Raw genomic sequence first — 11621 nt, 5'->3', positions numbered from 1 at the left:
CAATGAACTTTTCATAATTTTCCTAATAGAATCCTCATATTCTATTAGGAAAATTATGAAAAGTGGAGTATTCTTACAATAGGACTTACAACTTCCACCTATCTTCTCCAAAATCATAAGGTTAGTAAATCTTATTAATAAGAGCATAAAGACTTTCATTCTAGAAATTTTTAAAAAATCCAAAAAGCCTTTTCTATTTATCCATTTTATTTTAATTTCATCATTAAATAGAAACCCTTTTGGATTTTTTTCATTGTATTGAAAGAATTTTCAAAATGTAAAGGGGAAATTAATTAGAAAAAATTAGTTCTATAATTGCAAGTTAGAAAAAAGAAGTTCCAACTCTTTCAAGCAGTGTTTGTGTTTCTATTGGGCAAAGCAAGAGTTTATTGTAAAAAAAAAAAATGGAAACGATACTACCAAACGAAGTCTATTTTAATGAAAACTCTAATGTTCCTAAATTTTATGGACTTTCCCAATATCGACGATTCCCAAGATAATAGCTATTATTCTTTTAAGTTACCTATTATTTGAAGTTAGCCGCCATGGTGAAATTGGTAGACACGCTGCTCTTAGGAAGCAGTGCTCAAGCATCTCGGTTCGAATCCGAGTGGCGGCATTCTTGAAAAAGAATACAATAGATTAGAAATCAATTCGAAATTTACAATTTTGTAATGGGACCTTCCCCTTATGCTATTTGCAACTTTAGAACATATACTAACTCATATCTCTTTCTCAACGATTTCAATTGTGATTACGATTCATTTTATAACCTTATTAGTTCGTGAACTTGGAGGATTACGCGATTCGTCAGAAAAAGGAATGATAGTTACTTTTTTCTCTATAACAGGATTCTTAGTTTCTCGTTGGGCTTCCTCGGGACATTTTCCATTAAGTAATTTATATGAGTCATTGATCTTCCTTTCATGGGCCCTGTATATTCTTCATACCATTCCTAAAATACAGAACTCTAAAAATGATTTAAGCACAATAACTACGCCAAGTACTATTTTAACGCAAGGCTTTGCCACATCGGGTCTTTTAACTGAAATGCATCAATCCACGATACTAGTACCTGCTCTACAATCTCAGTGGTTAATGATGCATGTCAGTATGATGTTATTAAGCTATGCAACTCTTTTGTGCGGATCCTTATTATCTGCCGCTATTCTAATCATTAGATTTCGAAATAATTTCCATTTCTTTTCTAAAAAGAAAAAAAATGTTTTAAATAAAACATTTTTCTTTAGTGATATTAAATATTTTTATGCAAAAAGAAGTGCTTTAAAAAGAACCTCTGTCCCTTCATTTCCAAATTATTACAAATATCAATTAACGGAGCGTTTGGATTCTTGGAGTTATCGTGTCATTAGCCTAGGATTTACCCTTTTAACCGTAGGTATTCTTTGTGGAGCAGTATGGGCTAATGAGGCCTGGGGATCCTATTGGAATTGGGATCCTAAGGAAACTTGGGCATTTATTACTTGGACCATATTCGCAATTTATTTACATAGTAGAACAAATCCAAATTGGAAGGGTACGAATTCTGCACTTATAGCTTTGATAGGATTTCTTATAATTTGGATTTGTTATTTTGGTATAAATCTATTAGGAATAGGCTTACATAGTTATGGTTCGTTTACATTAACACCTAAATGATTACATAAAATAAAACCTTCATGAAATGAAGGTTTTTACTTTTATGTTTTATTTGAGAACCCCTTGAACGCCTTATCAAAGGGTTCTCAAAAATTCGAGATAGATCTAATTATACTTTTTTACTTATTTCTGCATTATATACTTTTTTACTTATTTCTGCATTAATAGAGCAGACGAGTAAAAAAAAGCAAACCTATTTAGGATAATAATTGGATAAGAGAGCCTCTACCCTGTCAACGGATAGGGAGAGAACAAAATCTGGATAAATACCAATTCCTATTACTGGTAAAAAGATACAGATTAAAATAAAGAGTTCTCGTGGTCCAGAATCCACAAAATTTGCGTTTGGAACATTAAATAGCTTGTATCCATAGAACATCTGGCGTAACATAGATAATAAATAAATAGGAGTTAATATCATTCCAATTGCCATTACAAAAGTAATTAGTGTTTTTGGCATTAACAGAAATTTTGGACTAGTAATTAGTCCAAAAAATACTACTAATTCTGCGACAAAACCACTCATTCCTGGTAAGGCAAGAGAAGCCATTGAAAAGCTACTAAACATGGTAAAAATTTTAGGCATTGGGATAGATATTCCCCCCAGTTCTTCGAGATAAACAAGACGCATTCTATCAGAAGCGGTTCCTGCCAAGAAAAAAAGTGTAGCACCAATAAATCCATGGGATAATATTTGTAAAATAGCTCCATTGAGTCCAATGTTGGTTATGGAACCAATTCCTATAATTATGAAACCCATGTGAGATACAGAGGAATAAGCTATTCTTTTTTTGAAATTTCGTTGACCAAGAGAAGTTGAAGCTGCATAGATTATTTGGATCGCTCCTATTATTACTAACCAGGGCGAAAATAGATAATGAGCATGAGGTAACAATTCCATGTTGATCCGAATCAATCCATATGCTCCCATCTTTAATAATATTCCCGCTAAAAGCATACATGTACTATAATGTGCTTCCCCATGGGTATCTGGTAACCACGTATGTAGGGGTATAATCGGCAATTTGACAGCATAAGCAATAAGGAAGCCAAAATATAAAAGTATTTCCAAGGTTGCAGGGTATGATTGATTAATTAATCTTTCCAAATCTAATCCTGGTTCGTTGGAACCATATAAGCCCATACCCAGAACTCCGATTAAGAAAAAAATGGAACCGCCTGCAGTATACAAAATAAACTTTGTAGCTGAATATAGACGCCTCTTCCCCCCCCACATGGATAAAAGTAAGTAAACAGGAATTAATTCTAACTCCCACATGATAAAAAAAAGTAAAAGGTCTCGCGAAGAAAATAATCCTATTTGACCACTATACATTGCGAGCATCAGGAAATAGAATAATCGCGAATTCCGTGTAATTGGCCAAGCTGCTAAAGTAGCTAAAGTAGTGATAAATCCTGTCAATAAAATAGATCCTAATGAAAGTCCATCGATTCCCAATCTCCAGTGGAAATCGAAGACATCTATCCATTTATAATCCTCCTTTAATTGGATTAAGGGATCCTCCAGTTGGAAATGATAACAGAACGCATAAGTCATTAGAAGGAATTCTAATAAACAAATAGATATAGTATACCACCTAACGACTTTGTTTCCCTTATGAGGTAAAAAGAAAATTAATGAACCTGCAAATATCGGCAAAACAACAAGTATTGTTAACCAAGGAAAATAACTCATGATAAAGTGATAAAGACAAGATACGTTTTGACCAGAAAAGCCCGTGCTCGATTATTTCGAGCACAGGCTTCTTCGGTAAAGAGGAATCAGACGATTCGAGTGAAGTTTTTTGTAACGTATCAATAAGATAGAGCCATGCTACGTGTTGTTTCAGGCCCTAAATAAACGCGGACACTTAAAAAATCTGTCGGGCAGGCAGATTCACATCTCTTACAACCCACACAATCTTCGGTTCTCGGCGCGGAAGCAATTTGCTTGGCTTTACATCCATCCCAGGGTATCATTTCTAATACATCTGTTGGACAAGCTCGTACACATTGAGTGCATCCTATACATGTATCGTAAATTTTTACGGAATGTGACATTGGATCTATAAATTTTTCTTTTCAACATAAAATTTTTCGATCTGGTAAAAATGAAATTAGTACTATAATGAGTCATATGTATTGTAGACACCAGACGAAGCAATGGTTTATCCAAACTTCAAAAAAAAAAATCTATTTTTTAATCTGTTTGTGAGAAAGCGTGAAGAGAGCCAAGAGACTTTAATTTTGGATTTCAACAATAAATAAGAAATAAGAAAGAATTTTACGAATTGTACAGACGAATTCGAATTAGCCAATAAATTGGCTATCGTCTTTTCAATATAAATTATTGCAATATTCAAATTGCAATATCAATGAATTACAAATACAAAAATTCATTTAAGTGAAAAAGAATACTATGCAATAATCTACTAAAAAAAATGGATATTCTCAAATAATACTAAGAAAATAGTATTGATTTCTATTTATTTTAATATGTGCGCCTTTGTTTAGAGGATTCTATGTCTAATTATTCAAAAGTCTAATTATTCAATAAATTAGATTGATTGATACGAGTGGATTTCCTATTACGATGGATGGAAGAAAGAATGGATAGTCCAATAGCGGCTTCAGCAGCTGCAAGGGCTATAACAAAAATTGCGAAAATATCTCCTTTTAATTGGCGACTATCAAATAGATCAGAAAATGTTACGAGATTTAGATTAATTGAATTCAGTATAAGTTCAAGACATATTAGAGCTCTAACCATGTTTCGGCTTGTGATCAATCCATAGATACCAATCGAAAATAAATAGACACTCAAAAAAAGTACATGCTCAAACATCATTAACTAACTCCTTATCAATCTCGATTCATTTCAATATGAGGGCAAGAATTGAACCGATTCAATTAATTACAATAGAACAATTACACAACAAAAGAAAAAAAAAAAAAAAAAAAAGGAGGTATTTGTTGGCAGTAGATGGATTTTACTAAATCAAAATTGTGATTCTTTAGTTATTTATTTTAGATTTGCAATTCTTATAATTTGTACTTTTTCTAAGTTTTCTTATTGCCGAGCCATAGTAATTGCACCTATTAAAGAAACTAGAAGAATTATGGAAATGAGTTCAAACGGAAGATAAAAATCGGTTGCTAAATGAATTCCAATTTGTTGAACATTATTTATGAGACCCTGTTCTACTATTTGGTTTGATCTTGTAGTCCAAAGAATTCCATACCACGACGTATCTGGGATAGTAGTCATTAGTGAAAAAACAATAGTTATACAAACGAGTGAAGTGAACCCATCTCCAATAGTCCAATAATTCTTATCTTTAGACCATTCTGAGCCATTTACGAACATTACAGCGAATATGATCAAGACATTTATGGCTCCCACATAAATAAGAAGTTGTGCGACAGCTACAAAGTAGGAATTTAATAAAAAATAGAATAAGGATATACAAACAAGAACTAATCCCAGCGAAAAGGCAGAATAAATGGGGTTGGTAAGTAATACTACTCCTAGACCCCCTAGTAGAAGAACAAATCCCCCAAATAGCATAAGAATCTCATGTATTGGTCCAGGTAAATCCATTATGGATAAAAAGAAATTAATAGTATAAAATTTTTCATGAACTGACTAAAACTAAAGGATTCAAGGAAGGAAAAAAGGATTAGGGTATTTTTTTGTGTATAAACTTATAGTTATAAATTATATTATATCACGAAAATCTAGTCTGATTTAAAATAAGAAATAATTTCCAATAAGCAGTAGTTTTTCGTTTTTCTTTATAGTTTAATTTTAAAGTTTAATAAAGAATTATTAGATTTTTATAACAGAAAGACAAAATCAAAGTTTAGTAATCAGTAATCGTTCTTGAATTCGAAGATTTTTCTTTGTTTATTTTACTTTCAGACGAATTCCTAATTGTTTGAATTGTGTAATCTCCCATTATGGAGATTGGTAACCGACTTAAAGCAATTTGATTGTAATTCAATTCATGACGATCATAGGTAGAAAGTTCATATTCTTCAGTCATTGATAAACAGCTTGTTGGACAGTACTCAACACAATTGCCACAAAATATACAAACTCCGAAATCAATACTATAATTAAGCAATTGTTTTCTTTTAATATCCTTTTCAAATCTCCAATCCACAACGGGTAAATCTATCGGACATACGCGAACACATACTTCACAAGCAATACATTTATCAAATTCAAAGTGGATTCGCCCTCGGAAACGCTCTGGTGTAATTGATTTTTCATAAGGGTAGTGAATCGTTATAGGTAAACGATTTGTGTGGGATAAGGTAGTTATGAAACTTTGACCTATGTACCTTGTAGCACGTATTGTTTGTTGACCATAACTCATGAACCCAGTTACCATAGGGAACATATTCATTCTAAATATCTATGAAAAAGATATGTTTCTTTCTCTTGTTTGAGAGAGCTTTTGTGTTGAAAATATTCTTACTATTATTGTATTATCTTATTTATAGTGAAACAAGTTGAGAAGAGGTTGTTAATAAGAGATTGCCCAGGGAAATAGGTAAAAGAAATTTCCATCCAAGATTTAATAACTGATCCATTCTCATCCTCGGTAAAGTCCATCTTATTGTGATAGAAATGAAGAGAAATAAATAAGCTTTAGTTAATGTAATAAATATACCCATTGTCATTTCCAAAATTCCAACTGCTTTATTCATTTGGAAAAAATCAAAAAAGGATATATAGGGAATAGATAAATTCCACCCGCCCAAGTAGAGAACTGTTACAAATAAAGAAGAAACTAATAAATTTAGGTAAGAAACAAGATAAAATAAACCATATTTGATACCGGAATATTCAGTTTGGTAACCTGCTACTAATTCTTCCTCCGCTTCTGGTAAATCAAAGGGTAATCTTTCACATTCTGCCAAAGAAGAAATTAAAAAAACCAGAAAACCTATAGGCTGACGCCAAATATTCCATCCAAAAAAACCGTATTTTGACTGTGCTTCAACTATATCAACTGTACTTGAACTGTTAGATAATCATAGTCGGTGATAACATCACAGTTCCCACCGCTATTTCAAAACCGTACATGAAACCTTAGCTTCATACGGCTTCTCTATGATCAGAAAAAGGAAAGGACTGTTTTGTTCCTAGCCCCGGGGGCGTAGATAGAATTAGATAAAATAAAATAGATTTGAAAGTCCTAAATTAGACCAAAGGAATTCCGTCTGCTAGAATAAGAAAAAGCGCTTCCGAATTGATCTCATCCTTTATAATATAATGAAAATTTTTCTTTGTTCAGTAATAACTTAATCTTGGAATAAAACACTTGTTACTTGTTATAGGAATTCAATTAATAAATGGCAAAGAGTTGGGTATTAGTTCATGAGCAATTCTGCATGAATATGGATAGAGGAAGGAAATAATGAAAATTTTTTCTAGTGCACTCCATATCTTTTTTACTATTCTTCTTTCCCCAGGGAGGGGGTATTTAAAAAGAAAAAATGGATAAAGGGTTAATTCGTTCTTGATAGCCATTTCCTTAACAAGTGAATGGGAACATACTCTGGATCGGAATCCGAAGAAAGTACTACTTGATAATTTCTACAAATTGCAAGTCCTTATTATGATTCCTTTTATGGGCAAAAATCTCTAATGTTTTAGATTTTCCATTACTAATCCTTTATGTACTTTAGTGTTCCTAACCCTTCACTAACTTTTGGTGGATTCTTCTTATGGATTATTAAGTTATAGTAATAACTAGGAGTATTCTAGTAATGGAATTCCATATCGTGAATCCTTTATTCTTGGCCGCTTCAAGATATGATGACTAATTAAAAAATATCAACCTTGGGATAAAGAGTTTACACTGCTTATGTTTACTTCCACTTTTTTCTTGTACGTAGGAAATGAGATTTTTTCTTTTTACTACAAATTTATAAGCTGTTTTGTTTCACTCATATAGCTATCTAGTTTAACTTACCAACCCAAATACTAAATAAGAAAAGGAATATAAATAGTTAATGGATTTTATAGGAAAAAGATCTATTTTAACGAATCACACGTAGAGATATTGCTAGCACACAAAAAGTTAATGGTATTTCATAACTAATGGATTGAGCAGCAGCTCGTAGACCGCCTGAAAAAGAATATTTATTATTTGAGCTATATCCTGCCATAAGAAGACCAATAGGAGCTATACTTGAAATGGCAATCCATAAAAAAACACCAATACTAAGATCGGCTAAAACAAAATGATATCCCAAAGGGATAACTAAAAAACTTAATAAAACTGATATGACTGCTATAGAGGGTCCAATGCTAAATAAAGAAATATCTCCTCGGGATGGCAGAATATCTTCTTTAAAAAGTAGCTTAGTCCCATCTGCTATAGCTTGAAGCAGGCCCAGGGGGCCAGCATATTCAGGACCAATACGTTGTTGTATCGACGCAGATATTTCTCTTTCTAACCACACAATTACGAGTACCTCTATTGTTATTCCCAAAAGGAGGGTCAAAATGGGTAGAATCGATATCAGTCCATAGACTTCTTTTAATAATTCCAATTTCGAAAAAGAATTGATAGTTTCTACCTCTACCCTATCTATTATCATTTCAACGATCAACTTCCCCCATAATGATATCTATACTACCTAATATCGTCATGATATCAGCCAATTTCATTTTTTTAACTAGCTGAGGAAGAATTTGCAAATTAATAAACCCGGGTGGACGGATTTTCCATCTCCAGGGGAAAAGGCTATCATCTCCTACTAGATAAATCCCTAATTCACCTTTTGGGGCTTCTACTCTTACATAAAGCTCTTGTCTTGACAATTCAAAATTGGGCGAAGGTTTTTTACCAAGAAATTTATACTCAAAATCATTCCATTCAGAATTATTTTCTTTCTTAAAGCGTCGGACTTCTAAATTTTCATAAGGTCCTCCAGGAATTTTTTCTACAGCTTGTTGAATTATTTTGATGGATTCCCTCATTTCACCAATTCGTACTAAATAGCGAGCTAACGAATCCCCTTCTTTTTGCCATTGGACTTTCCAATCAAATTGGTTGTAAGACTCATAAGGATCTACTTTACGAAGATCCCATTGTATTCCAGAAGCTCGTAACATCGGTCCCGATAAGCCCCAATTTACTGCTTCTTCTCCGCTAATAAAACCTACTCCTTCAACTCGCTCTAAAAAAATTGGATTCTGTGTAATAAGTTGTTGATATTCAACAACTCCGCGTAAAAAATAATCACAGAAATCTAAACATTTATCGATCCATCCATAAGGTAGATCGGCGGCTACTCCTCCGATGCGAAAGTAATTGTGCATCATTCGCATACCTGTAGCAGCTTCAAATAGATCATATATTAATTCTCTCTCTCTAAAAATATAGAAAAAAGGAGTCTGTGCGCCGAGATCCGCCATAAAAGGTCCAAGCCATAGCAAGTGAGAAGCTATCCGGCTTAATTCTAACATAATTACCCTAATATAGCTGGCTCTTTGTGGTATTTGAATATTCTCCAAGAATTCTGGTGCATTTACTGTTATTGCTTCTGTAAACATAGTAGCTAAATAATCCCACCTTGTTACATAAGGTAAGTATTGTATAATAGTTCGGTTTTCCGCGATTTTTTCCATTCCTCTGTGTAAATACCCTAATATGGGTTCACAATCAATAACATCCTCACCATCGAGAGTAACGATCAGTCGAAGAACACCATGCATTGATGGGTGTTGAGGGCCCATATTGACTATCATGAGATCTTTTCTTGTAAGCGGTAGACTCATATCCTTTCTTCCTTAATTCATTATTCCATGAAAATGGATTATTCCATGAATTCCTCAAAGCGAGGCTCATCAAAATGAAAAATCTAAGACTACTATAAGACTACTAAAAAAATAATAAAACAAGAAAAAAATTTGAACGATTAAATTACTGCTCCCGAATATTCAACTGACCGATTAATTTCTTATAACGTACTCTATTTTTCTTTGCCAAATAAGCCAGCAAACGTCGACGTTTTCCCAAAAGTCTTCGTAGACCTCTTTCCGATGAAAAATCTTTTTTGTGTAATTCCAAATGTGAAGCAAGTCTCCGTATCTTATTGGTGAAACTGAATACTTGAAATTCAACAGAACCCCTGTTTTCTTCTTTTTCTTCTTTAACCATAAATCCAAAAATTTTTCTACCTCCTTTCTTTTTCATGTATTTTTCTGATCAGGAAAAATACAAAATTATGTCAGTTATTTTGAAGTTATTCTAATCTCGTACACACACAAATTTGCAATTATTCATCTACTACTGGAATTTGGATTTATTTTATCGATGCAAATTGGATTTGGATAGAAGGGTACATTCTTTCTAATATTTTAGATAGAAGAAATGTTTCTTCTATCTAAAATATTAGAAAGAATTTTGCTGATTTATTTATTGCTATATGCAATTTATGGAATTGATACACCATTTAATTGATATCATTTAGCAAAATGAAACACAGCATATGCATCCATCTTTTGGCTCGAGAATTTCACGGGATAGAGATATGGTATAAGAAATAGACTATTAAGTAACTCTAAATGAATTGTGGATACATCTGTATCCTTAACATACTGAAACGATTGTCATTATTCGTATCAAACCAATAGCGATTCATACAAGCTAAATCTTCTAATCAATGGTGGGCCAATAATGAATTTTTTTGCATATGTATTAAGACGCTTGGCCTGATTTCGAAATTGTCCAGAGTTTTATATGTTGTTTTCATTGCAAAATGATGGGTCTCCTTCCATAACTTTCCAATTACGAGTACGAGAATTGAAAGACATGAAAATTCTCAATTCTCTACGGCGTCTAGTAGATAGAAACAAGAAAATCAGAAGAATCTTTCTCTCTATTCACTATCATTCCGCGTCTTCGACTTCTATTAGTTTCTTTTCTTCTTTAATGCAATAGCTATAGTTTGATATAAGAATCCATTTCTCAAAGTAATGGAAACCATTCTCTTATAGGAAATGGTTCGAAAATCGCTATTCCACCTTTTAGGTATCGTGAAAAGTGATACCTGTGAAGATCGTGCATTTCAGTCAAATTCAGATCCGTTTTTCGAGTCCATGATATAATATAACCAAATTGGATAGATCTTCCACCTGTTTAGCTAAGAAAGAATAGATACAGAGGTGGATAATAGATCGATATGAAGATCATGAGCTGCCCCATAATGAAATCGCCAGTAGTCGCGAATATCTCCTTCTTCCCTAATCCAAGATTGGAGAAAGAAGATCTAAGAGGGACCTATGGAGAATGTAGTCAGAAATCCATAATAGAGTCCGACCACAACGACCGAATTAATTATCCTCATCGAGAAACTTAGACTACTAAATAGAAAAGATTTGAAAATCATGGCATGGGTCTCCTTTTTTTCTTTCTTTAGAGTTTTCTATATGCACAATTTCTCGATGTTTCGATGAGAATTTCTTGACTTTCCATATATAGAAAGAGATAGACTATAAATGACATCTCTTATGTCAATAAGACCAAAGGGATGGATATTAAATGATAGGAAGTGCTAGGAAGTGAAATAGAATGAAATAGAGCCACTTTGGGCTTCCCTATGAAATGAGGCATGGAACGGAGCCACTACGAAGAAATTATGGGAGTTACGAAAGAAGCTTCGGACTCATATTGTTCATGGGTTGAGAGCGGGAGTTGAACTCTAGGAGGTCGAATCCCCCCTTGTTCCTCAGTAGCTCAGTGGTAGAGCGGTCGGCTGTTAACTGACTGGTCGTAGGTTCGAATCCTACTTGGGGAGATTTTATTCATTCTTTAATGTAAGAATTTTAATGTAAGAATAAAGAATTGAATTAAAGGGCTTGCTTTGACCCTTAGGAGTAGGTAACCCGTTCGCTATCCTTGTTTCTATTTCTATTGCATTCTATCTCATCGTATCAC

The sequence above is a fragment of the Triticum urartu genome, unplaced genomic scaffold (assembly GCF_056163025.1).
Source record: "Triticum urartu cultivar PI428250 unplaced genomic scaffold, HENAU_Tu73 scaffold1, whole genome shotgun sequence".
NCBI classification, from domain to species: Eukaryota; Viridiplantae; Streptophyta; class Magnoliopsida; order Poales; family Poaceae; genus Triticum; species Triticum urartu.
Note: the sequence above shows the minus strand (reverse complement) of the source record.